The sequence below is a fragment of the Hemiscyllium ocellatum genome, chromosome 24, assembly GCF_020745735.1.
Source record: "Hemiscyllium ocellatum isolate sHemOce1 chromosome 24, sHemOce1.pat.X.cur, whole genome shotgun sequence".
NCBI classification, from domain to species: Eukaryota; Metazoa; Chordata; class Chondrichthyes; order Orectolobiformes; family Hemiscylliidae; genus Hemiscyllium; species Hemiscyllium ocellatum.
Genome location: NC_083424.1, coordinates 27,418,808 through 27,424,807, shown reverse-complemented (window position 1 = coordinate 27,424,807; position 6,000 = coordinate 27,418,808).

Sequence of the window (6,000 nt, the reverse complement as noted above, 5' to 3'; positions counted from 1 at the left end):
GAGATATATATGCAATATATAAATTACACTAGTTCTTTGGCTTTCCCCGTTTTCATTATTTTTATCCGTACGCTGAATTGCTGTTGTATCAGGTGAAAATACCCAAACGTTTAAAATACCATTTTAATGCATTCTCTGAGATTGTGAAAATTCACAATGAAGAAAATTCTAGGTTTGAATTAGCTATTGAGTTACTGTACTGCTAACAGGAGCCTCTAATTGTTTCTATATTTTCTTCTTTGGGAAGGTGGAGTTGTTAGAACTGAGAATATAGGGTGGATATTCAGGATTTTTCACTCTGAGACTGCACAATGCCATGTTCTACAAGCCCATTTGGCAATTTAACATACCAAGACACCTGGGTCAATCAGCATTATTTCAGATGGAAGGAAACGCAGCCGAAGAATCATTATCTAAAAGCAAAGTAACGATAACTGTACGTTTTTTTGAAGCCTAAAGTTTGCCACTCTCTGAACTAAAGCCCAGGGGCTCTCATTTTCTCGCGGCCTGGTCTCCAAGATTCAGTTGCCATGGTCACTTTGAAATGGAGACGTTAACAGTTCCGTCACAGTGACCCAATAACCATGGCAACGTTAGACTTTAGTCTTATCAAACTTTGGAAAGAAGCGTGAAGTTCGCCCTGTTATGAGATCTAATCTCAACTTTATTTCTCTTCCAATTTAATACTATTGAAGTGAGTCTTTAGCATGTAGTAACATCGTTTACTGTTATCTTTTGGACAATTTAAATTATATTTTTCACATCTTTGAAAATGTGGCGATATGGCCACATTGAAGCGCAAATAAGTGTCCTTTTTTTGTGAATCCACGAGAGGACGATGTAAATGCATAAGATGCTTGGAAAGACATTTCCATGTCAATGAGTTGGATATAAAATCAACTGTGGCTCAGAAACGGTCGAATTAAATTTTTCCTGTCGTCCTTTCTGAAGGAGTGAATCCTCGTTGTGTAGGGTACTTTGTCAGCCGCCAGAACCTTACTCAAGTGGCTGTCTTACTGGTTGAGTTTTTGAATTGCTGTATACAGCACTCTAGAGCATTCATCACCGAGGTAGGCCATTCTGCCCACTCCGATGGTTTATGATCCAAAGCCTTAATTTACCCCTTTCTTTGAACTGTCCTCCAAGGGGGGAATATGGTGTCCAGTCTACTTATCAAAACTGCTCAGCGTTTTAAAAGTCATTTTAGGTTTTCTTTTTCCCAAGAAAATAACCCAGTCTGTCAGTCTTTCCTGATCAGTTATTACTTCCCAATCCTGTTTTCACCTTATCTTTAGTTTCTTCAGTGTTTCTATATCCTTTTGAGTAGTATGAAGAGCAAGACAGAACACAGTTCTCTGAAAGTAGTATACCTAAGGTTCTATATAATTTATCTAAGTGACGTTTTGATTAAGTTCTACAAGAAATGAGCCCCAGTTTTTGCAGTTTTATCCCATTGTTAGCTTGTTACTACTTTACTGATTTAGCAATTATGACGTGCGTCTCTGGATTCTTTTCCATCAGTATCCCCTTTAGACTTTTATTTTCCAAGATTTTTATGACCTTTTTATCACTTCTCATATGTTTTTATTGAAATTCATTTACAATTTTGACAATTTTGTTTTTGTCTTGTATTTTGTTATGATCCTCCTGAGGATTAACTACAACCTTCATATCGTGCCCTTTGCAAGTTTTGAAATTCTTCATAGTTGATAAATGTGACAGCATATTCAATGCCCCTGTTAAAACTATTAAAACAAATTTAGAGTCATTAAAATCCAGCAACAGCAATCTTGGAGCAGCAATTTGCTTCCAAATGTTCAGAGGATAATTACTTCTCAGGAAACATATTTCTTCTTGGTTACATTTGTGACCACTTAAAAATATCAGTTTTATGCCAACACAGCTAGTTAAATATCTGCCTGTGTACAATGTATTTGAAATTGATCTGAGAAACACCATAACCAGGAATTTATGCATCAGTAAAATTAACTGTTGTTCGCATCTTCAGTGCTACAATGTGTCATGAAAATACAGATGACGCATTCAGCATATGTCAATCGTGTATGTGTGTTGGTTGGTTAGCAGATTAGCTCATCACACTAGCTTTTCAGTGTTCCATCAAAGAAAAATGCTTTCATTCTAGACCTGACCACCATATTGTTAAATGGATGACAGTACACTTGGAGATGACACCTATATATATTGTTATAAATTAAAAATGTTGGTAAGCCATTGCAGAAACATTAGCAATAAATTAGTGTACTTTAAATTTTGTAGCTGGGATGCCATAAGTAAAAACGCAACACAATAACAACATTCAATGAGCATTTTAAGGGATGTAAAAGGGTGAAAAGGTTTATGGAGGAAATTCTAGAGAGTAGGCTGTAAATGACTGGAAGAATGACAACTCATAATGGGATTAAAAAAAGGGAGAAATTCACAAGACTGGAGTCAGAGGAATGGAGTATTTGGCGGAATGAAGGGTAGTGGGGAATGTGAAAGGCTGGAGGAGGTCACAATGATAGCAAATAATAAAGACATGAATGCAAAAAAATTACTTTAAATTTGTGCATTTGGAGATTGGGAATTAATGTAAGTAATTAAGAACAAGGCAGTTGAGTCAGTACTCAGATTGCAGGGTATGTTCCAGTAGTATGTTCCAGCAGGAAATCAGAGCTTAGGAAATATATCAGGAAGACATTGGAGTAAAAAGTGAGGTCTGCAGATGCTGGAGATCAGAGCTGAAAATGTGTTGCTGGTTAAAGCACAGCAGGTCAGGCAGCATCCAAGGAACAGGAAATTCGACGTTTCGGGCCAAGACATCGGAGTAATAAGGTTTTGAAGTGGCATTAGCATGTATAAAAGTTTCAATGGAAAATAGCCTGAGATAGGAAGTGAAGGCAAAAATATCCTGTCTTTATGACGGAAGAGACATAAGATCAGAAGCTCAGTTTGGAGTTAATCAGAATGCAGAAACATAGTCTTAGGAGAACATACAAAACCAGTCTTTATGTTGAAATCTGAGCATCCAAGTTGTTAAACACAATCTTAGATACAGTTAAGATTGTTTTGATTGCTGATTTGTATACTTTGGATAACAGTACATTCATGTGTTCAAAATAAGTAATTAAAATTAAAATCAAAAATAACATCCTATTTGATTGTGACCACTATAAATTTCCTTCCTTGTCCTTCTCAATTTATATTCGAAAAGTGTGGCACTGGAAAAGCACAGCAGGTCAGGCAGGATCCGAGGAGCAGGAGAGTCAATGTTTCGGGCATAAGCACTTCATCAGGAATGTGGAGGGAGAAGGAGGCTGAGTGAGAAATAGTAGGGTTGGGTGGGGCTGGGGGAAGGTAGCTGGGAAAGCATAGGTGGATGCAGATGGGGGGTAATAGTGATAGGACAGTGAGGAGAGTGGAGCAAATACATGGGAAAGAAGAAGAATAGGTAAAACTGGTCAAGAGGGCAGTGCTGAGTTAGATCTGGGATGAGGCGGGGAATGGGGAGATTTAGAAACTGGTGAAGTCAATATTGATGCTGTGTGGTTGAAGGGTCCAAAGACGAAAGATGAGGCATTCTTCCTCCAATTGTTGGGTGGCTTGGATTTGGTGGTGAAGGAGGCTCAGGACTTGAATGTCCTTGGGGGAATGGGAAGGGGAGTTGAAGTGTTCGGCCACAGGCCCTTGGGGTTGTTTGGTGTGTGTGCCCAGAGATGTTCCCTGAAACGTTCTGTGAGTTGGTGTCTTGTCTCCCCGATGTAGAGGAGACCACATAGATGTGAAAAAGATCCTTTGAGGCCTTGGATCGAGGTGAGGGGGAAGTGTGGGTGCAGGTTCTACACCTTCTGCAGCAACAAGGGAAGGTGCCAGGTGTGAAGGGTGGATTGGTGGGGGGGGAGGGGGGACTTGAACCTAACAAGGGAGTCACGGAGGGAATACTCTCTGCAGAACACAGATAAGGGGTGGAGAAGGAAATATATCTTTGGTGCTGTGGTCTGATTGTCGGTGGCAGAAATGTGTTGGTGTAAATTCAATGGATCAAATGGCCTCTTTCCACACTGTTGGCTTCTATAATAGTGTCAACATGTACAGAATGTTTCCATTAATGGTGATAAGCCAAACAAGAAATTATCAATATAACATTATCACTAATAAAAATCAAAGCCAAAAGTCAGAAGAATTTTGTTTACTTAGAGAATGTGGAACTCATGAACAGTGGGATTGATTGAACCAAGCAGAAGAGAGGCATCTAAGGGCAGGCTAAATAAGAATATGAAGGAGAAGACAATAGAGTGAAATGCTGATAGTGTTGGATAAGAAAAGTCAGATAGGAGCTCAGGTGGAGCCAGAAATGAACTGCTTAGCTGCAAGGCCCATTTCTGTGCTTTATACTTAAGTAATCCCTAACAAACCTGAATGTGAAGATCTAGCAATATATTTGTTGCATAATGGGAATCAATATGATCGCGATGATGATATCATTTTCATATCAAGAGTCATATATTATGAAGATTCCAAGCAGAAGAGACTGGAAGAACTGTCATGTCTCACTAACTTGATTGAGTTTTTTTGAAGAAGGAATCAATAAGATTGATGAGGGCAGAACAGTAGACGTGATCTAGATGGACTTCAGTAAGGCAGTCGTCAAAGTTCCTCATGGTAGACTGGTTAGCAAGGTATATTAACAAGAGAAAATAAACAGCCTTGGTGGGTCTCTTTCCTTTCAAAAGTCCTTAAAATTATGAAAGATTTTGATAGGTAGGTAGATTAGGTGGATTGGCTATGTTAAATTACCCTGTACTGTCCAGGGATGTGCAGATTAGATGGATTAGTCATGGTAAATGTGGCATTCACATGGAATATAGGAAGAATTAGCCATTTGGATACAGAACTGGCTCAAAGATAGAAGACAGAAAGTGGTGGTAGAGGGTTGCTTTTTAGACTGGAGGCCTGTAACCAGTGTGTGCCACAAGGGTCGGTGCTGGGTCCACTGCTCTTCATCATTTATATAAATGATTTGGATTGAGCATAGAAGATATAGTTAGTAAGTTTGCAGATGACACCAAAATTGGCAGTGTAGTGGACAGCAAATAAGATTACATCAGAGTACAACAGGATCTTGATCAGATGGGCCATTGGGCCGAGGAGTGGCAAGTGGAATTTAATTTAGGTAATTGTGAGGTGCTGCATTTTGGAAAGGCAAATCAGAGGAGGACTTATACACTTAATGGCAAGGTTCTGGGGAATGTTGCTGAAAAAAGAGACCTTGGAGTGCAGGTTCATAGTTCCTTGAATGTGGAGTAGATAAGATAGTGAAGAACGCATTTTGTATGCTTTCTTTATTGGTTAGTGCATTGAGTATAGGAGTTGGAAGGTCATGTTGCAGCTGTACAGGACATTAGTTAGACCATTTTTGGAATCTTTTATACAAATCTGGTCTCCCTCCTATAAGAAGGATGTTGTGAAACTTGAAAGAGTTCAAAAAAGATCTACAAGGGGTAGAGCTATAGGGAGAGACTGAATAAACTGGGACAGTTTTCCCTTGTGCATTAGAGGCTAAGGGGTGACCTTATAGATGTTTATAAAATCACGAGGGGCATGGATAGGATAAAATAACAAGGTCTTTTGCCTGGGTTGGGGGAGTCATGAACTAGAGGACATAGGTTTAGGGTAAAAGGGGAAAGATTTCAAAGGGACCTAAGGGCAACGTTTTCATTGAAAGGGTGGAGTGTGCATGGAATAAGCTGACAAAGGAAGTGATGAAGGCTGATACAATTACAACATTTAAACAGCATCTGGATGGGTATATGAATAGGAAGGATTTAGAGGAATATGGGCCAAGTGCTGGATATCTGATCGGCATGGGCGAGTTGAACCAAAGGGTTTGTTCCCATGCTGTACGTCTCTATGACTGTATAACTGGACAAGATGTTGTATGATGAATCCTCATCTCTGTTAGTCATGGTGTATGAACTGGCTGGACTCTTGTTTATGATA